Source organism: Pan troglodytes, chromosome 12, assembly GCF_028858775.2.
Source record: "Pan troglodytes isolate AG18354 chromosome 12, NHGRI_mPanTro3-v2.0_pri, whole genome shotgun sequence".
Classification (NCBI taxonomy): domain Eukaryota; kingdom Metazoa; phylum Chordata; class Mammalia; order Primates; family Hominidae; genus Pan; species Pan troglodytes.
The window spans coordinates 64011351-64034148 of NC_072410.2; the positions used below are offsets into that span (position 1 = coordinate 64011351).

A 22798-nucleotide genomic window follows, 5' to 3' on the forward strand; every position below is an offset into this window, starting at 1 on the left:
TGGGCTTCATCCAATCAGTTGAAAGTCTCAAAGGAAAGAATGTCGTTCTTTCTGTTTCAAGACTGCAGCATACAGACTCTGCCTGAGTTTCCAGACAGCTCGTTCTGCCCTGTAGACTTTGGACTCAATACGACATCAATTCCTGCCTGAGTTTCTAGGCTGCCAATCTATCCTACAAATTTCAGAATTGCCAGCTCCCACAATCATGAGAGCCAATTCCTTAAAATAAATCTCTCTCTAGATACACACACACACACACACACACACACACACACACACACACACCCCTTTTGGTACTGGAGAACCCTAATGCAATGACCATCTACTAGTTTTGGCATAAGAAAAAAAATGACTAGAAAGATCTTTAAAAATTAAAGAATAAATTGAAAATGAGAAAAAAAATCAAATTTTCCTGGAGATAAAGCAACATGACTGAGAAAAAAGATCCTGTTTCTCTACTTATTATTTAAGGGTCACTGACTAGCATGCACAAGGTGGACAAAAATGTGAGCTCCACATAATCACATCTCTGCCATTTCTATTATGTGGGATTATGAAATTTGTCATTTGTCTGCTATTTACAGGTAAAATTTTAATAATTTATACCATGTAACCATTTGCCGATAAGATAAACTGCAGTCCTGAAGGTATTTCACTTGGAAAATGAGAAACATTTTCCATTTTGTTGCCTTTTCATATTAATATCTGCTAGTCTATCATGCTAATTAATAAAGGTAGCAGGCAGAGTAAGTCTCAGTTTTTTTTCTAATTTTGTTTAATTTATCAAATGGAAAATAATCTAGCAAAGAGTCATTAATTTAATTTCTTCTGAGAGGGAATCATTACTAGATATGTTAAATTTTCAACAATGCAGCTTCAAAACAGCTGTAGCCATGGAAAATTTTTATAGTTTTAATTGAACATCTGTGCATTTTAATTGATTAATTTGAAGAAAATACAAGAAAAGAAGAAAGAACAGTAGGTAAAATGAATTTAACAAACCACTTTTTTGTTTTTCTCTGCTTCTTACTTAATTTTTCAGTATAAACAAAACAGAAGATTATCAAACAACATTAAATCATTCCCATGACTATAAATACACTCATATTAATTTAGCAGAGTAGGCAAGTATTTTATGACAGGATTGTTTCCAATCAAAAACATATACAAGGATACATATGTGAACATATATAGCATTTATTCAGATTCCTGCCTCTATGGAAAATATTAAGGCAATTCACTTAGGACAACATCCCAAACAGTGTAAAAATACTCCAATGCCCCAATCACCAACGCTGCTACCATTATGCACATAAGGGTGCATAAAGCTAAAGATATTTCTGTAATTTTTGCAACATCCAACAGACCATTCTTCCCATTTTGTTTTCTCTTTTAAATGTATCACCTGCTTACCAACTCACACTTCCTTAATGCCTCACCAATTTCATCATCAATACTTAACTGCCAAAGGCATGGCCGTAGCCCTGGATTTCTCATTTTTCCCCAGTATTTAGAAAGAATGGAGCTCCAGAACAATATATTAGCTATAAAAAGAACTATGAAAAACCTGTCGAGAAACAGCAGTAAAATAGCCACACAATTCCCTTAGACACACTGAGCTATACGAAACACTGGGGAGAGTTTGCTCTTAGTTATCATTGCTATTTAACTGGCCAACACATTCTGTTCTTAAGTAAGATCAAAGATATTTTTGTCAACACCATTTGAAAACCAAGGGAAAGGATAGATGCATTTCTCCATTCTGTTAAGAAATGAAAGAAAAGTAAATGTCTCCTTTAGTTAAGGGACAAATGCAAATAATTCTGCATAACCCTGAATAAAAATAATCATCATGGTAATAAGAGTTAATGATGTGTTTACATTAATTCAGAATTAGTCAAATTTAAACTTTTGGTAAGATGTTAGTGTGTTCTTTCTGTGCTAGAAGAATGTGCAGAGAGAAATATACTATTTTAGAATGTGATTTGTCATCTATGCACTTTTAAAACCACAAGAGCAGCCATGTGGGGCAGCACAGTGTTTAACCTTACAGTAGTTGCTCATTTAATGTTTGTAAGTTCTTTGAGAGCTTTCCATTTAGAACGTAAATGTGCTAATTACAGATTAGTCTTATACCTTTACTAAGGAAGGTAATAAATAACAAATATCTGGCAACATGTTTGTAGGTATTGATTGTCTATTTAAATGAATGTAAGAGTCTTTAGTTTACAATAGTTTATCACTCCCTAACCTGCAAGCAAGTTATTTCCTCTGTCAAGTAGGCCTCCCTGCAATGGTTATACCTACGCAAAGTTCCTCCATCCTGGATAACCCTTCACGTCTCCAGGATTATTATAATTTAAATGTCTTCACCACTTCTTACCACAAATGTATGAGATATTCAAGTTAGCAAGCTATGTATTTCAAATTGGTACTATTGTACAGAATTTGTAGGTAGGTGTACTTTAAAGATTATTTTTATCTGTGATGAGAAAAGAAATATCCACCAGACTTTCCTTTACAGTGAGTACAATCCTGGTTGAAAGTAAATCTTTCATAAAATTAGAATAGACTAGAGACAGGTATTACAGTAAACAGGAATGGAAGTTTTCTGAATGACACTTGCCTCAACCTCAAGTGAATGAGGTGAATTTTAGAGAGCAGAAAAGAAATTGGTGAAAGTCCCCATAGACAGCATAATGACCTTCTCCTCCGTTACTCCTTACCCCTCCCACAACACACACGTGCTTGCACACACATACACACACACACACACACGCATACACACAAACTACAAACTTATTAACTGATTGATGCTGGTAGACTTTTTTTTAGTGTGAAAACTAGTAAAGAACTGGGTATTGTATCCCAACTGTCCTGTGCCGCATGAGACATCCAACTTACGTTCAGGAGCATGACGATTCAGAACAAGTGAGACAAAGAAACATACCACAAGCAGAAGTTTACTGACTATCCCAGGACACGCAACTGGTCTCCAAGAGTCAAGAGGGCTTACATCACCGGGTTACACAGCTATGAGACAAACACCAAATTCCAGATTTGAATAATACTTGGCAGAAATATTATAGAGGGGATTTAACCTTCAAAAAGGGGGTCAGTCTTTAAGAGTCTTTCCAAACGGGAAAACCTGTATTTCTATGATTATGTCTGCAGTTGAGAGAAATGACTAGCAAACTAGCAAATTAGCCTTTTAATTATACTTCAGTTCTATGAAACAATTGCTAAGTAAATCCAGGTGTTTACATCAAGGTTGATTTTACATAAAGGTATTCCATTATTTTGCTTTCTGGTTCTTGAATAAAATCTTTTAAGATGTAAACAGTTTCCATTCTTCATAGGTGTGGCTATTAGGATTTCAGCTATGACACATGACACAATAATATAATTACAAAATACAATCTTATTTGGCTCTAGAATGGAAGCAAAGACATCCAAGATCCCAAGACAATTTTGGCAATCAGGATATCTAGCTCACAGTTTTAGGTCCAGAAAGCTACAATACAGTGAGTCCAAATATTTACATAAACAATGTCTACTTTTATTTCACTTTTCCGAGAAGTTTCGTGTTTACTTTGTATGAAATGTGGATTTTTAACACAAAAATTTATGGACTGAACAATGGAACAGAAACAGAATGTGGTACAAATAAATGTTTAGTAATACAATAAAACAACAATTACAAATTTGGGGATGAATTACTAAACAAAGTATTGAGAAAATTGGGGAAATATTGAGAAAGAAATTATGTTAAATTCTCACCATTATGAATAATGGGAATAGTTGAAATTCCCTCATCAGTATTTGGCACAAGGATGTCTCATTAGTCTCAGATACCATGAAGAGGCAGAGTTTCTGATCATCACATAACCATTGTTATCACACCAAGATAATACGATTTTAGTGAAATGCAAAGAGATATGACACTAGTTAGCATGCACAGCATTTTTGCTTATTTATATGAAATAATTTAGATTAGGAAGTTTTTACTTTAGAAACTGTGTCTCACTCTGTTGCCCAGACAGGGATACAGTGGCAGAGTCATTGCTCACTGTATTCTCAAACTCCTGGGCTCGAGCAGTCCTCCCACCTCAGCCTCCTGAGTAGCCAGGAATAGAGGTACATGCCACCATAACTGACTAATTTTAAAAAATACATATATATATAGAGAGAGAAATCAGCCGTGGTGGCTCACACCTGTAATCCCAGCACTTTGGAAAGCTGCAGTAGGTGGATCACTTGAACCCAGGAGTTCAAGACTGGCCTGGGTGACATGGCAAAACCCTGTCTCTACTAAAAATACAAAATTTATCTGGGTGGTGCATGCATGCCTATAATCCCAGCTACTCAGGAGGCTGAGGTGGGAGGATCACCCGAGCCTGATGGGAGGATCACCTGAGCCTGGTAGGTTGAGGGTGCAGTAAGCCAAGATTGTACCGCTGCATTCCAGGCTGGGCAATAGAGTGAGACCTTGTCTTAAAATAAAAAAATAAATAAAAATGTTATAAGTGGGGTCTCACTACATTGCCCAGGCTCGATTCAAACTCCTGAGCTCAAGTGATCTTCCTCTCTCAGCTTCCCAAGTATCTGGGACTACAGGTGCAGTGGAAACATCCTATTAATACATGTTCAAGTGAGCAAGAAAGTTAAGTAAACCCCCAAGGCCAGAACTGAAGAAAAACCTGAAAACCAGAGCAAAAAATATATGCACTGCCCAGGATGGGTTGTGTGGAGGTGTGCATAAAGATCTTTCTTGGTAATTCCAAAGCTTCATTTTGAACACAGACCCAGTGATAAGATAAAGGGCCTCAAGCTTCAGAAGAAACAGATGGGAACTGAGACAATCTCTCCTTCTACATCATCATGAAAATCAGGACCTTCATGGGACTACATCCTGAGTGGACTCAAAAAATCCACCAACTGGTACAAAAAAGATGACACAAAAGGTTCCCTCCTTCTGAGTTGGAATAGAAGAGGAAAAAACAATCTCTGGAAATGTATGATCAGAGGGCAGGTGAAGAAAATGTGGTTTAATTTGAGTCCTATGATTTGGGAATTCCTAAGTCATGAAACTGGCATAATAACTGCCCACAGATTAGGATACACCTCAGGACATCTGGTAGAAGATAATGCAAAAATATTCTGTAGACATACACTCTTAATACAGATAGCACAGGATTCCCAAGACAGTACCATGCTAAGGATGACAGCTGTTAGTTTACAATTACAAAACACATTTAAAAAATCAAGAGTTCAGACACAACTAAGAGTTAGTGGACACAATTAAAAACAGGATTCGCCTCTCAGGACTTCATAAGATTGAAGTAGCTGATGGAAACCAAATCAATAAGTATTACTTATGTCATGAGAAAGTTACCAGCCATTCAACATTCTATAAAAGAAAATAGTAACTTCACCATTTAGAATGAGTAGGGTAATTTGCTTGCATTTATTGACTAACATATATAGGCTTCATATATCAATTTTAGAAATTTAAATGGCAATATGATTGTTAACAGGTCATTTGAAATAATGTTATGAGTATTTTAATAATTCTTTTCAGGTCCAAACGGCATAAAAGGTCTTTTTTCACAAATCAATATTAGATATACATAAAAGTCAAAAGCATTTATCAAAAGACAAAAATCACATCATGAATTTGGTCATTAATTCGTTAAGTATTTATCTATTTTCTTCCAATGAGCAGCATTATTTTAAGTGCTGAAGAAGAAGTTGAAATTTTTGAGTGCCAGATGCTGTTACATATTTTAATCCCTAAAGCAACTTTAAAAAATAATTTGAAGGAAAAAAAGCTAATAGGAAAATTAAATTGGAATTTTTAAATACTAAACCCAAAAGAAGGCAAGAAAGGTGAACAAAAGAACTAAAAGCCAATGGGATAAATAGAAAACAAATAGCACATTCTAGACTTAAACCCAACCATATTCTAATTACACAAAAAATTAAAAGGCCGAAATAGCATGAATAATAAACAAGGCAAACACAAACATGTATACTAGATATATTTCAAATATGATAATAGCATAAAAGTAAATGGATTGAAAAGCTATGTAAGGCAAATAGTAAGTATAAGAAAGCTGATGCTGCTATAATAATATCAGACAAATTAGACTTCATGTCACTGAGTATTACCAGAAATAAAAAGGGACATTTTATAATAAACAAAGGCTCAAATTGTCAGAAAGTCATGACAACCATAATGTGTGAGTATATAATAACAGAGCTCCAAAATGCTAAAAACAAACATCAACAGAAATAAAGAAAAAGACAGATAAATATATGGTCTTAAGTATAGATTTTGACACTCCTTTCTCCAAAACTTATAGAACAAATAGAAAAAATATAATAGATATATAGAATATTTCCAGAATTGACCTCATTGATGCTTATAATATAGCACACTCAATAACTTAGAATACAATGTTTTTAAGTACACAGTGGACCATAAATGAATCTAAATACATTTGAAGGTTTGAAATCTTATAGTACCTGTTTTCTGATGATAATAGAATTGAAATCTGGAATCAATAAAAATAAGGTAGTTAGAAAATCACCAAATATTTGAAAATTAAATAGTAGACCTATTTGATCTGTAGATCAAAAAAAGAATTGATAAAGAGAACTTAGAAAATATTCAAACTGAATAACAACTCAGCATATCAATAATTGTGGGATACAGCTATGGAAGTAATTGAAGAGGAATGTATAGTTTTATATGTTTATATTACAAAAGAACATTAAAGATATAAAATCAGTGATCTAAGTTTCTATCTTAAGAATACATAAAAAGAAAAAATAAACCAAAGTAGAAAGAAGGAAATAATAAGGATAAAAGCATGATCAGTAAGTTCAAAAACAAACAGTAGAAAAAATTAACAGGGCCAAAATTTGACTTTTAAAAGATTAATAAAATTGATGAACCTGTTTCAAAACTAATTTTAAAAAGAGAGAGTACACAAAATACCAATATCAGAAACAAAAGTGGGGATATATCACTATAGACACTAGAGATAATAAAAAAGATATTAAGAAAATATTATTTACAAATTTACGTGCATAAATTCAACAATTTAGGGAAATGAATAAATTCCTTATAAAATAAAACTTGCCAAAGTGATATGGAAGAAAAAGAAAATCTGCATAGCCACTTATCAAGTAATTACATTTAAATTATCATTTAAATCTGTTCCACAAAGAAAACTCCAGATCTGGCTGGTTTTACTGGTGAGCTCTATCAACATTTTAAAAAGAAATTGTAACTCTTACACAAACTCTTTCTAAAAATAGAGAAGGAAGGCTCATTTCTCAGCTTATTTTAGGAGCTAACATAACTCGAACACCAAAACCTGGCAATGATACTGTTCAGGAAAAAAACAAAAGCAAAACAAAAACAAAAAAATTAGACTGATACTACTGTGGATATATATACACAAGTATCTGTAACAAAATATTAGCAAATTGAATCTAAACTACATAAAAAAGCTAATACATCATAATCAAGGTTATAATAATACATCATACCTAATATATCTAAGGCTGATTTCATAACTGAAAATAAATCAATAAAATGCAACATATTAACAGAATGAACAGGAAAAGCCATATGATCTTCCCAGTAGATGTGAGGTAGGAGGTAGGAATTGACCCTGGAGGTTGTGCCCAGACACTGGATCAAATTGAGGACTAGCTAAAACAGGGATAGTGTGGAAGCAGTTTACCATAAGACATGCCTGTCAGTGTGCCATGTCAGTTTACCATTGTCATGGCAACACCCAGAAGTTACTACCACTTTCCACGGCAATGACCCAACAACCCAGAAGTTACCACGCTTTTCCTAGAAATTTCTGCATAATCTGCCCCTTAATTTGCATGTAATTAAAAGTGGCTAAAAATACACGGCCGACTGCCTCTGAGCTGCTACTCTGGGCATGCCCCCTATGGGATAGCCCTGCTCCGCAAGGAGCAGCAACTCTGCTGCTACTGTACACTGCTGCTTTAATAAAAGTTGCTGCCTAGGCCAGGTATGCTGGCTCACACCTGTAATCCCAGCATTTTGGGAGGCTGAGGCCGGGAGATCACTTGAGGTCAGGAGTTCAAGACCAGCCTAGCCAACATGGTGAAACCTATCTTTACTAAAAATACAAAAAAATTAGTTAGGTGTGGTGGCGCACACCTATAGTCCCAGTTGGGAGGCTGAGGTGGACGGATCACTTGAACCCCAGAGGCAGAGGTTGCAGTGAGCTGAGATTGTGTCACTGCACTCCAACATGGATGACACAGCCAGACTCCATCTCCAAACAAAACAAAACAAAATACAAAGTTGCCATCTAACACCTCCGGCTCACCCCTGAATTCCTTCCTGGGTGAAACCATGAACTCTTCTCAGGCTAAGCCTCAATTTTGGGGTTCCTCTGCCCCATATCATATGCAGTGGATAAAATGATAAAATGACAAAATGTAACATCCATTCATGATAATAATTTAAAAAAACTCTTAGAAAACTAGAGGGAGAACTATCACAATCTGATGAAGGGTATCAACAAAAAAATCCACAACTAACATCATATTTAATAGCATGTATTGGAAATACATACTCCGAAATTGGAAATAAGACAGAAGTTTCTACTCTCACCATTTCATTTTACTGGAGGTCTTCTATAGTGCAATAAGACAAGAAAAGGAAATAAAAAGGCTAAAATTAGAAAGGAATGAGTAAAATAATCTTTATTCAGAAAACTTAATTGTATACATAGAAAATTCTAAAGATTCTACAAAAAAGCTACTAAGTTTAACAAGATTTTCAGATACAATTTTAAAAATCGATTGTAATTCTAACATATACTTAGCAAACATTGAAAAATAATCAATTTTTAAAAACCAATGTACTTTACAACAGCAATATTAATGAAATCCCTGGGATTGCTTCCCAGATAAACCATCTTCTACAAGCCTTTGTTTCAGGCTAACACAGAAACTAGTGTCAAACAAAATATACATTACAGTACACAGAGGAGTCTGGAAGTTTAAATATACCTAAAAATATCAGGAATTACAGATTACTTTTATTTTTTCATTTTGCTTGACTGTACGTTCTAATTTTTCCAAATGGCAAGGCATACTTATATTGTTAAATATAATTATCAACCTTCAGGCCAGGTGTAGTGGCTAATGGCTAATGCCTATAATTCTATCACTTTGAGAGGCAGAGGAGGGGCAGATCACTTGAGGCCAGGAGTTCAAGACCAGCCTGTCCAACATGACTAAACCCCATCTCTACTAAAAATACAAAAAATTTAGCCAGGCATGGTGGGGCACACCTGTAATCTCAGCTTCTCTGGAGGCTAAGGCATGAGAATCATTTGAACCCGAGAGGCGGAGGTTGCAGTGAGCCGAGATCGTACCATGGCACTCCAGCCTGGGTGACAGAGTGAGCCTCTGTCTCAATTTTAAAAAAAATCATCAACCTTCAAAATTCTATTATAAAAAAATGATTTGCCATTAATTATGAATGAGCTAATTTGGCAAATTATTAACTAATCTTCTTCTTCTCTTTTTCTTTTAAGACAGGGTCTTGCTCTGTTGCCCAGGCTGGAGTGCAGTGGCACCACCAAGGCTCGCTGCAGCCTCAACCTCCTGGGCTCAAGTGATCCTCCCATCTTAGCCTCCTGAGTAGCTGGGAAAACAGGCATGCACCACCATCCCTGGCTAATTTTTTTTTTTGTAAAGATGGGGTCTCCCTCTGTTGTCCAGGCTGGTGTCAAACTCTTAGGCTCAAGCAGTCCTCCTGCCTCAGCCTGCCAAAGTGCTGAGATTTCATGTGTGAGCCATCACACTCAGCCTAATTATTTTTCTGAAGTCAAAATATGTATTATGACATCTTTTCCAAAATCAATATTAAAATATATAAAATTCAAAAATATTCACCAAGACATAAAAATATCATTGTGTACCTTTATATAGAATATCTACTATGCTACCAAATATAGAAATTTAATTCTAAGTGAGGAGGAAAATAGCTAAAGTCTATTGAATGTCAGACTCGTCATAAATGTTTTACATGTATGATCCTTTATTCCCCACAATAGTATGAGTAGACACTAATATTTTCTCCATTTTCACTTGGGAAAACTGAGTCACCCAGGGTGAAACAACTGATGTGAAATGACACAGCCATAGGTGTCAGTGGTAGCACTCAAACTTAGTGAATCTGATTTCAGGGCCTACAGTCTTAACCAATGTGCAGAACAGAAGGCTCAGGGGTAAACAAGATGAAAATGTTTCTGTTCTCATGAAGCTCACATGTTAGCAGTGAAATAGAGAAAAATAAATCAATCAATAAGAAAGCAATTAGACAATGATAAACTTTGAGGAAAACAAAATACAGTGATATAAAAGATAGTGGAGAATGTTTTGGGAAATCCTAGATGAGATGGCATTTACTGAAACCTCAATGACAAGAAGCAGCCAGTCCTGTAAAATTCTTGGAAAAGCTGATCCAAGTAGATTAAACATCTGTGCAAAGGCCTGAGTCACAGCAATGTTGGTGTGTCAGAAATGCAGGAAGTGAGGGTACATAAGAGATGACTTGGAAAAGTAGGGCCTCACACAATGACAGGAACTCTGTCCTTTATCCTAAGCGTGATGGAAAGCCATTGGAGGGATTTAGGAAGAAGGTGGTACCATGATATATTTCTGTTTTCAAAATGTCCCTTTTTGTGCCATATAGAGCTTGGATCATAAGGAAACAAGAAGAGAAACAGAAAGACCAGGAGGCTATTGCAGTGGCACAGGTGAGAGTGGCAGGTGACTTGGCACATTGGCTAAGGTAGGGAGAGAAAAGACGGATAGAGTGGACAGGTTAGATATGTTCAAGAGATAGTCTCAGCAGGACTTTCCAATGGATTGGTGTGGTGGGTGAAGACAGAGAAATAAAGAATTATATCTAAGTTTTTGGCTTGGGCAACTTTACATGGTGGTAACACTTCTTGAAGTACAGATGACTAGGGAATGAGATGGCCGGAGGGGAAAATCAAGTTAAGTTTTCAGTGCTTATTACACATTTAGAGTGAGAATTTGAAGTTCCATAAGAGGGGTCACATTGGAGACAGAAATTTGGCAGCCATCAGTCTATAGATGGCGTGTAAAGCCTTGGGACTGGATGAAGTCACCAAGGGGGGAGTGTGTATGTAGAGCAAGTAATGAACCCCAAGCTAAGGCCCTGAGCATTCTAATGTAGAAACTGAGCAGGATGGATAGGAAGGGGAGAATACTGGAAAGAGCAGCCACTGAGGCTGAGAAAACTAGGAGTAGCACAAAAAGCAAAAGATTAGCAATAATACTACAAATCCAGAAGGAGGGAGTGCTAATCTGGGTTGAACTCCTTCAAGTGTTGAGTGAAAGAGAGCTGTATCTTACTTTAGGCCAACAATATGCTCTTGCAAATCTTGTATAAATTTAAATTTTAATGACTCATTCTTACAGAAGAGCCTGATACCTCAAAGAACACTAAAATGAAGAATTTTATAAAGTTAAAGATATTTTCTAAAATAAGAGTGCATCTCAAAAAAATCAAATGAGTAAACCAAGATTTTCATATATCTGCTTGCGTAAAGCAGGATTTAACTTGTAGTATTCCAAATCATGGTGAAATTATTTTAAGGGTTGAGTTTAATTTCAGCTGCCATCGGAAGTAAACTCTAACATTTGGGTCATACGTTTATGCTATCTTTACATTCCAGAGCTCACACAAAAAGTTTTTATCATCATAGCTGCTAACATTTATTACATGTTTATTTGAAATTAATTAATTTAATCCTCACCCACATCTTATTAATTAAATAATTTTATTATGCCCAGTTTTTTAAGATAAGGAAATGACCCTAAGAGAGGTTTAAGTGACTCTCAGTGTCGGCTAGGATTTCACATTTGTCATAACTACAGACTTTGGTTTCTATTTCTGTGACATGGTTAAATACCTCAGGGCTCTGTCTTTAAAATGTCATGGTAAAGTTTGTTCTCTCCCTTCTTTACTCTGCTATCCATTTTCCTTACATATCCATCCTGCCAATAAGCAAGAAGCAAGAAAAACAAGGTAAAGTAACAAGTTGAGAAAAAAGGAGAAATGAAAGAAAAGATAAGCATATCCGAAAACTCAGCTACAAAAGTGATTATGATTCAGTTTTGAGTCTCCTGGCAGCACAGGCAAAAAGTAACACACAAGAGACTACAAATTTCGATTATCTAACAAAAAAAAAATCACTTAGATAAGAGACCTTTTTTGTCCCAATCCATAAGCTCAGTATTTCTTAATGGGTTTATTTTAGGGAAACCAAACCATATAATGATTGGAGACTTCAAGAGCAATTACTTGTATAATAAAGAAATATTCATCATCTGCACTTAAAACTTCCCATTAAAAATGTGATCAAAAGCTTAGCATTCTCTAGAATGAAACTGTCATACAGTTCATGGTTATGTCAGCCTTTTAAAGCAACTTTAATAGATTTCCAATGACTTCAGAACCACAACCCTGAACTTTTACAAATGTCTACATGGACTCAGTAGAAATAAGACCTATTATATACCCTGTACAAATGGCCTATGTCACATCTCTCTCAGCAGCAGCAGCATTTGTATAAAACAAAACCTTGGCAAAAATGTCAACACAATGCTTGCCTCCCAGCTCCAATATATGTCCTTTCACAAGCAAACTGCCATGGGTTTTAACTAAGGAAAAATCGGTTTGTTTTTTAAAAACTTCCTCATTATCGGCTAATATAACAGAAATGACCAGGAAGAACATGATTTAATATGAATTAAATGGGAATGCAACTCAGAAGCTTTCTTCTCGTTGAATTAGATAATCAGAACTATTAAACAGTATTTCAAAATGCTTTTCATAATCCTGGGACCATTAATGTCATGTTCAAATCACTGTGGATTTTTGTTGTTGTTGTTGTTGCTTTTACTATTCATAGGGATACAATGAGTCATTGGCACATTTCCAGTGCAAGATGCATTTGAATAATACATGACATGCCCTTTAGCTAGCATCATGATGCCAGATTTAAAACAAGGTAAGAAGTTTCCTCCATGTACACTTGCAGTGTTCAGCTGTTCATAATCTATAGCGTTAACAATTTATCATCAAACCCAGCAACTTGCTGCCAACTTATCAAAGTGGCCACTGGATGCATATGATCAAGTCTGAGCATCTGGCTCTCCTCTGTTCCTGACATTAGCACAGACAACAGAATCAGTGGACTATTGAATGCAATTACAGTAAGCGAGACAGACAATAAAGATTGATAGCGCCTTCTCTTTTTATCACACACAAAACTAGTGGGGGTTAAAGCTTTGCCTTGAGCTGCCTTCATTTAACAATGATTGAAAATATGCAATTGTGTTGGTAAAACACTGTAGCCTGTACCACTTCATTTACTGGACACATTATCAAATTAAATGAAAAGTGAACTGCCAAAAGAAACAGTTATTATATATTAATGATGAATATTTACTTAGCATTGTTCACAAATCATACAGAGAACAGAATCCTTCTTGTTATCTTCTTTGCAGGTTACAGTTGAGTAGGTTTAACATTTCTATGTTTACGTTAAGTCTTCTGTCTACAAATCTCTAAATACAGACTTGCACGATTGGTTTTGTGACTATCCATGTGATTACAATGTGTAATTAATAAAATGCTCTAGTTGTAGATGAATCCTAATTATTGAAGAGCTTTCCCCCCTTTATAACAATTCTCATTCTTGTAGCTACTTTTGAAGCCAGAGAAACTTAATCAGGGGTATATGTTGTGACCCAAAGGTTAGAAACTCCAGCTTTATTGAGCTTCCAAAATATAGAATGGAAAGAAGACTCTCAAGATACAGACAAGCTACAAATGTATACTTTATATTTTTCTCCGAAGAATATTGCTTTCATAGACATAAGGGGATATGACAGTTCACCTATAATTTGACCTACAACATAAGAAATATTTAAGGTGCAGAAGGCAAAATGAGACAGCATAGAACTATTGAGCAGACAAGGGAAATAGATCCCATTCCACAGTTCATACAAGAGGAAATTGCATTCTAAGCAAATATCAATAGATCTGAAAATATAAAAATAAGTGTCTTATCGAGAAGTGGACCCAAAGACATGATAGCAGCAGGCATGATTATTCCAAGTGATGTAGATTAATTCGAGGTTCTTTTTAAAATACACATATCTGGCCCTTCCTTTCTAAGGATATATACTGGAAAAGAAAGTGCTCATATATGAAATGTAATTATGTCTCTTTTCTAAGAGCTCAATAAGAAAAGAAAAATAAGAAAAGGTAAAAGAAAACAAGAAGCAGAGAATCAGTCATGAGGTTTCTAAACCCACCCCACTGGTTATTCTGTAAACAATTAAATATGTACTAGGAAGTGATGGTGTTAGGAATGAGTGCACTGACCATATACAGTTAAAATAAACAGCAGCGTGAGGTGTAGGAAATACAGCAAGTGTGAAAAACCCACCAAAGTAATAGCATCATCACAGGAGACTAAATATCTGGGAGTTAAAAACGGGTGCTGAATCAGTCTTCATGAAATATAAAGGAAACAATTATATTCTCTAAAATTTACCTTCAAGCAAAATCTAACTGAAATCACTCTTTCTAGGCACATTCAAATTCTAAGGTCCATGTTCCCCTTAAATCCTTTGGAGATGTGTCAGCTTTGCCAATATACTCAAACCCAACTAACCCCCAGAATTATCTCAGGAGTTTCTTAATATGAAGATCCCTGAGTCCCAAGAATATTTGGTAAGTAAAATATGAAAGAGCAGAAAGAAAACCTATCATGTACAAGCCACTGTCCAAGATCCATCTTTCTATCCATGCATATCTTGATACAAAATTTCTCAAGTCAATAATATTTTCAGTAATGTTTTTTGGGGGGTCACTGTAAAAATTTTAAATGAAGACATAATATATGCTTATGGCAAAAGATTAATACATTACATTTCATTAAACGTAGAAACACAAAAGAACGCTCTTGCCATCCCCTCAATAGCTGTACCACAGAGATAATTACTTTTAAAAGTAGATGGGTCTTTATAGTAGCTCTATGTATTCATTGGTTTATTTGTAAGTCTGTGTATTGTACATAATACAAATTAGACTACTATACTATTTTGTTTTGTTTTGTTTTTGAGACAGGTTTTCACTTTGTTACCCAGGATGAAGTGCAGTGGCACAATCTCGGCTCACTGCAACTTCAACCTCCCAGGTTTAAGCGATCCTCCCACCTCAAGTAGCTGGGACTACAGGCACATGCCACTATGCCTGGAAAATTTTTGTATTTTTTGTAGAGACAGGGTTTGGTCATGTTACCCAGGCTGGACTCGAACTCCTGAGCTCAAGTGATCCACCTGCCTTGGCCTCCCACAATGCTGAAATTATAGGCTTGAGCCACCACACCCAGACAGCTACTGCACCTGGCAGAGTTTTCTTTTCACTTCATATTATACGGATTTATATCTAAATCTATTTAAAGCTACCTATTTTTGTTATTATTTGTAATGGTTATATAGTATTTCATGGTTTATATTATGGAATTTTATTGTGATTTATATCATAATTATTTTAGCCTTTGCCTTGCTTTCAATATGTTTCCTACTTATTAGTTATCTTTATTAAAAAAGAGAGCAATGTTTCCAAAGAGATTGTCACACTTTATCTTCATTTACACACAAGTGTTTTTGCAGTATAGATTCCTAGAAATGAAATTTCTGTATCAAAGATCTGTGCATTTTAAATTGTAATAGATAATGAAAAACTGCCATTCCAAAAGGCTGTATCATTTTCTACTCTCACCTACAAACAATATAAGAGGGCCCATTTCTTCACAACTCATGGATGCTAAATATTTTTCATAAAGTTTTACGAATCCAATGTATTAAAAATGGCTATCTCATTTTAAATTTTCATTTTTTGCTTCATTTCATGTGGTTATTAGTCATTCTTATTTCTTCTATTAATTGTTCATTCATATCATTCATATCCTACACTCATTTCCCATCCTGTGATTTATCTTCTTATTACTTTCTGAAAACTCACTACTTGATGTTTAATTTGTATATAATGTAAACATACAGGTTTTTGTCTGTTCTTTACAATGATCTTTCCCAACTCACAATTATAAAAAATCATCTATGTTATCTGTTTATATTTTTATAGTTTTTAAAGTTTAGAGTTTGAATATCTCTGGAATTTATTTTTATGTATAGTATGAAAATATGGGTTTTTTTAACTCCTCCAAGTGATTCTTGTTCCTGTTCAAGTATACCAGTCACCGTCATAGATTGCAATGCAGGCCAAATGCCTGGGTTTGAAACCCGGCAATCCTTTTTTACTTCACTGTGCATCCTAAATGTGAGAAAACGTACTGTCTTATTGGGTTTTAGAAAATACTGAATGAGTTAAGACATATTAAGAGCCTAGATAGGAGTATCCCTTAGCCCAGGAAGCCATGATCACTGCATTCCATCCTGCGCAAAAGAGCGAGACCCTGTCTTAAAAAAATAAATAAATAAAACTAAAAAATAAATTAAAAAAAAGTTTAGCATGGTGTCTCCCATGAAGATACCAATACACAGCAGCATTTTATCATTAGCATTATTATTTTAACACAGCTCAAACATCTTGTTTTTTGTATTCAATTCAAAGCATAAGCCTGGACAACAAGGCGAAACCCCATCTCTACAAAAAAATACAAAAATTAGCCTGGCACAGTGGTGCACACCTGTAGTCCCAGATACTCGAAAGGCTGATGTGGGAGGATGGCTTGAGCCTGGGAGGTTGAGGCTTCAGTGAGCTGAGATTGCGCCAACTGCACTCCAGCTTTCAAGACAGAGTGAGACCCTATCTCAAAAAGGAAAATAAAAAATAAACAAAGTATACTGCTACTTCCTCAACTTCTCTCAAAATTCAGCGGCAGAGTATTCATGTAGATTTTCACAGGATTTTACGGAGCCAAAGGCTCCTTAAGGAAATGCCACTTTAAAACAATAGATACTTTTGTTTTCTTGGTCATCAGACTATTTTTAAAGTAGTTAAGTCCTGAGGGTCTTTTTTTTTTTTTTTTTTTTTGAGACAGGGTCTCACTGTTGCCCAGACCGGAGTACAGTGATAAAATCATAGCTCACTGCAGCCTCAACCTCCCAGGCTCAAGCTATCCTCCCACCTCAGCCTCCTGAGGAGCTGTCAGTACAGGCATGCCCCACCACACCCGGCTATCTATATATATATCTATATATATAATTTTTTTTTTTTAACTAGAGATGGCTTCTCGTCATGTTGCTCAGGCTGATCTTGAACTCCTGGGTTCACATGATTCTCCTGCCTCAGCCTCTCAAAGTGCTGTATGGGCCTGGGCCATGGCGCCTGGCCCTGAGAGTCTTAAAAGTGTTCGTTGATACAAGTCAATTGCAGTATATAGAGCCTTTTCAATGTTTCGCTTCATCAAAGAATGTGTTTGGTTCTTAACTACACATTTTAAAAGCCTTGTGGGTAACCTCTGTCTGACATCCCAACTCTGAATATCCAGTGGTCCAATGTGCTTGGGCCTCCAAGGCTAGAAAGCCACTGTCTCCCATGGACAAAGAGAGGGCCTGGTGACTGGTCCCTCCATAAGACCACAGGGCACATGCCAGGTCTGTTCACTCATGCTGCACAGGTTGAGATTCTCCAGAGAAGAAACTGGGTTCCTACTGACCCACAAGGTATCAGAAGACCCCAGCCACTCACTCTTCTCCTCTGTTTTTCTAACTCTGCTTATCAACCAAAGATCTTTCTTTTGGTTTGGTGAAACAGAAGCTAACAATAAAGCCTGTCTGTGCTTTATCTACACTTTGTGAGTCCAAGCCTCTGTCAAAGTCCACCTAAAATAATTTTTAAAAGGAATCTGCTCCTAGCTCCACTTCTAAAAGCACGAAATAAGTCTGTAATCAAATGAAATTCAGAAAGGGTATTACATTTTGTCCAGCACCAGTGTACAACACAGAATTCTGTAGGTGTCTGTGGTTATTATGGTTATTGGATAAATACTATTTACGGAGCACTTGCTGTGATCCAGGGACCATGCTAGACACTTTACATGTATTATCTCAATTAATCCTCCCAGCAACCTTTCGAAAAGTTTCTTTTTATTATCCACAGTATACAGAGGAGAAAGAGGAGGCACAGTGTGGCTGAGTAACTTGCTAAGGTCAGAGAACATGATGGAGCCGGCTTGAATTTAAAAGAAAAAAAATCAAGCAAGATTTGTTTTCTTAAATAAGCTTTCTATTTCTTTCCCCAAACCATTCTTAAAACAACAGAACACATCCAGCTAGAATCATTGTAACAAATTACTTTCAGTCCAGTATTAACAAAAATGCAGAAGAAGAAAGGAAAGTGGGAAGAATAAATCTCTAAATAAACAGGCAAAAACAAATTTAAAAATTATAGCTCTACCAACTATCTTGGAAAGTCTAGTTGTTATGGTCTGAATTACGTTCCCCTGAAATTCATATGTTGAAGTCCTAAGCCCTGGTACCTCAGAATGTAACAGTATTTGGAGATAAGAGCTTTAAAGAGCTAATTAAGTTAAAATGGGGTCTTTAGATGGGCCCTAATCCAATGTGACTGCTATCCTTAGAAAAAGAGGAAATTTGTGCATAAAGGGGAATGACCATGTAAGAAACATAGCAAGAATGTGGTCCTCTGCAGAGAAAGGGAAGAGGCCTTAGAAGAAACCAACCATGCCAACACCTTGATTTCAGACTTCCAGCCTTCAGAACTGTGAGAAAATAAATCTCTGCATTTAAGCCACCTAGTCTATGGTATTTTTTAAGGCAGCCCAAGCAAACTAACATACACCAGTAGCAGTATATTTTTGTCAAAGAATTGGGGGAGCCAGAATGCGGGATTCACTGAGAGTTGCACTATAACTCACAGCTTCTACACTGGCTACTAGTAATTTGCAAGAATTTTCTTACATAAAAGATAAAAGTGGGAGTCTAAAGGGTACAAAGATAATCTTGGAAATGGAAAAAATAACTATTTTCACTTGAGCCTATCCCAATTTTTATAAACAGGATCTTTCAAAATAACCTGTACAGAGGTAGATATCTTCTTCTGTTTGTGCGCGTTCTCTCTCTCCCTCTCCCTCTAACCCTCTCTTGTCCTGCTAACATTTCATTCAACATCCTTACATGTGACAGGCTTCATTCTCTCCACAGGTGGACAGGTATGCTGATTAGGCTAAGAATACATTTGGCTATAGAGGAATGCATTAACTAGAAACATAGCATGAGGTTCTAACCGACAAACTCCTTAACATGCAATTTGGCTTTGATATTGGTTAAGGAAGACAAGAAGCAAGAAATCAACTAATTTCAGCTACTTGTGGCTTACCTACTCACATTATCTCATCACAACAATGGCTCCCCTTTTACCACCAGTCAATGGGCTGGGAGCAAAATCAGTGACCTGAGCTTCATCAGTCTCCCAATCACAGCCATGCTCCCCCAGAAGCTGTGGGGTAACTGGCTTTATGCCACAGTCAGCCCTCCCTCATTTCTGCTCACTAATAACATTTCTTTGCTTTTGTTTGGATCTTAATGACCTCAACCCTTCACAAGAAGTTTGTCTCTTTTTTTTTTCCTCCTCAACATGAACATAAAATGGCAGATAACCTAAAGAAATAAATATAATTTAGATGTAAAATAAAATATATCTACTAGTGTGTGTATGCATGAGTGTGTGTCTCATTGGCATGCACCAGATTGTACTAAATGGCAGAAATTTCCCAAGGGAAGATAACCTCCAGATACTGCTACAAAGCTTTATTCCCTACACTCTGCAAATTATTTAATTTAAACACTGCTTGATATGACTCTCCTAGGAGAAGGGTGTTTTCCCAGGTCCATTTTTAATTTGCCAGTGTGTATATGCATGTGGGCCTATAGAACTGGCCTTGCAAATGCACACATTGCTAAGAGAATCTGAGCAAAAGCTTCAGATTGCATAACCAGGGGCTGCAAATTGCTGTCTAAAACTAAGAAAATGGTAAAACGCATATGAAATTCCTTCTTCTTTTTGGTAAGGAAAAAATAGATAAAGGTTCAAGTATCCATCTCCCAGGGTCCACACACCCAGACAGTTTCCATTTCCTTGAGAAACAGGACTAATTTTTTTTTAAATATCGTGTGTGTATGTGTGCAGGTATATGCTGGCGTGTGCACCACTGTTCATTTCTCACAGAAGATAGTCACGTTTATTGATGCATTTTACTAAAGCAAGAGAAATAACACAAAGATTAAAGAATCATTTCTCATCAGCATTGGGTAGTGCTGTATCATGTGCCAGGGACACAATTTTTGGCATTCTTTTAATCCTGCTTCTTCCACTTGCTTAACTTTTACTGCTATTCTACGGCATAATCAGAAAAGAATACCTGGTGAAACAAAACCTTGAGTGTCCCATTATGAATTTTGCCAAATTTTGCCACCAAAATTCTTGCCCTTTTAAAGAATGTATGGGTCCCATTAAGGAATTCATGAATTTCTCTGCAGACAGAATTTCTTTACATACAGCTCCACCGAAGGGCTAACCCCGCCACACATGCATCCTTGAACACACAGGGCCCACCTTAGAGATTGTCTTGTTACCTTGGCTAAATCCATTTAAAAGCAGATAGGCATTAGACAGTAATTTCAATATTAACTTACTCTTCTTGCTTCTTCATCAGAGCAAGCTAACAGGATGTGAGCGCCTTTCACCCTTCACCTCGTCTTCCTCTAGTTCTCTCCCTATGTGGTACCCTCCGCAGTGGTAAGGTGACTGCCTTCCTCCTGCCAGCCTAGTTATTTATTGACATAAGCTTGCATTCTGGGGCATTATCAGCTTAATGCATAATTCAAAATCTCTTGCATGTGGCCTGCACTTTTGCCTTATCCCCTGCATCCTGAATGAAAGATAAGAGGAAGTATTTCCAAAGTGGGCACAGAGAAGGATTCCTGAACATTAACATTACATCCCTACCCCCAACTCCTCAGAAAACTGCTTGCCTTGCAGCTCCCACACACCTTCACAAAGGCTTTATACTGAGGAGGAAACAGTTCAAGAGATGGCCAAAACTTTACACCAAGTGGGGACCCAAGAACCTTTCAGATGAAGAGGTCTCTAAAGGCGGAAAAAAAAAATCACAATTACCTTAAGTGTCACATCCTAGCCTGGCAGTCAGATGTTTTCAGCAAAGCAATAGTTTCAAACGTCTGTAAGTCAAAAAAAGAAAAATCAGCTTTAGCATTTTTTTTTTCCATTGGGGCCGGGTAAGGTACATGTGTGTTGGAAGGGGAGACAGGAGAGTGAATGGGAATACCAGCCAGTGGAAAAGGCTTCTTAACATGTTGAAGGAAAGAAGAAGAATCTAATTAGGAGCCAACGAGAGGACAAAAGGGAGAGAAGGAGAGTGAAATGTTAGGATGTAGATGAACTGGGGGAAAGGAAGGGAAGAAAGAGACAGGCATTGAGAAGAGCATACTACAAGATCAACTGTATTAGAAGGTTAATTCAGTCAGAAGCAATTCAGTAAAAATGGCTGGAATCATTTTTTTTCTCTACTTAATTGCCTTCTGATTGTGTTGATTAAATTAACTAGTTTTTTTTAATGATGTGTGAAAAGAGAAAACAAGTGGATAAGCCCACCTGCAAACACTCAGATCCAGGTAACCTGTATGCATTCTGACTTGAACACGTTAACAACTTGACTGACACAAACATGCACACACGCATATGTATGCATGTGCATGTGTGTGGCAATGTTGATTTTGTCAAGAATTACCATCACTGTCCCCCAGAATTTTCATAAGCATTCTGTATATATGCATATATATAATATATACATTGAGCTTTGCTTTCTGTGATCCAAAGATTAATTATCTGTTTGGAAAGCAGTTTGTCCTCAATAGAGTAAGTATGCTGTAAAAACGTACAAGCATCCTTTGTCAGCATGGCTTTTAAAATTCTAGCTTGCTTCCCCCTAATGCACCTAAAGTCAGGACATGATACTAAAAATCAGAAGGTCACCAATATCATTTGGACTTATTACTAAATACAGAATTCTAGTAGATGCTTTGTACATGCATTTTTGAGTCTACCAAGCAATAACGCCTCCTTTTTTATAAACATGAAGTCATGAATTATAAAAAATTAAAGACATTTAGAATAATGGTCTTCCATAGGAAAAGTATTTATTTCAACTTTCATCATTCATAGTTTATTGCATTGATTTTTTTTCATCAGTTTACTTAGTATTAGGCTTCCACTGAACTCATCAATAAGAAATGAATTTGGTAACTTTCAAGTCCACTATATTATTTTTCCTTTTATTTGTAGTGAATTTTTCTTCTCTCAATGGTATTACTGCAATAAGTCAGTCATTATTTCTTTATGTTTTCCTTTCTTTCTTTAGCATTTCATTTCCCTTTACAGCACATCTTGTGATCACAAAGAAAACAGAGACACTTATTTCTTTTAACAGTTGAAATTGCTGCAAGTGATTTAGCTGTCATTTAATTTGATTCCTCTCTTCTGTCTGTGGAGAAATATGTTTAATGTACTGGAAATTATGTTAATAAGAAAAAGCATTATCTCATTTAATGAAATAAATATACAAATATTTCAAAATAAAATAAAGAGGCAATCTTCACTGAGAAAAATGTCTCT

At 36.1% G+C, this 22798-nt stretch overlaps 1 long non-coding RNA gene across 1 annotated transcript in view; it reads right to left on the reverse strand.

The window, feature by feature from the left end:
* LOC100612368 (uncharacterized) overlaps positions 1–22798 on the reverse strand; it is a 564878-nt gene that overhangs the window by 315212 nt on the left and 226868 nt on the right. The window contains exon 2 of the long non-coding RNA XR_001715786.4: positions 21284–21345. This is a non-coding gene — a long non-coding RNA (uncharacterized LOC100612368). The remainder of the gene's footprint in view (positions 1–21283; positions 21346–22798) is intronic.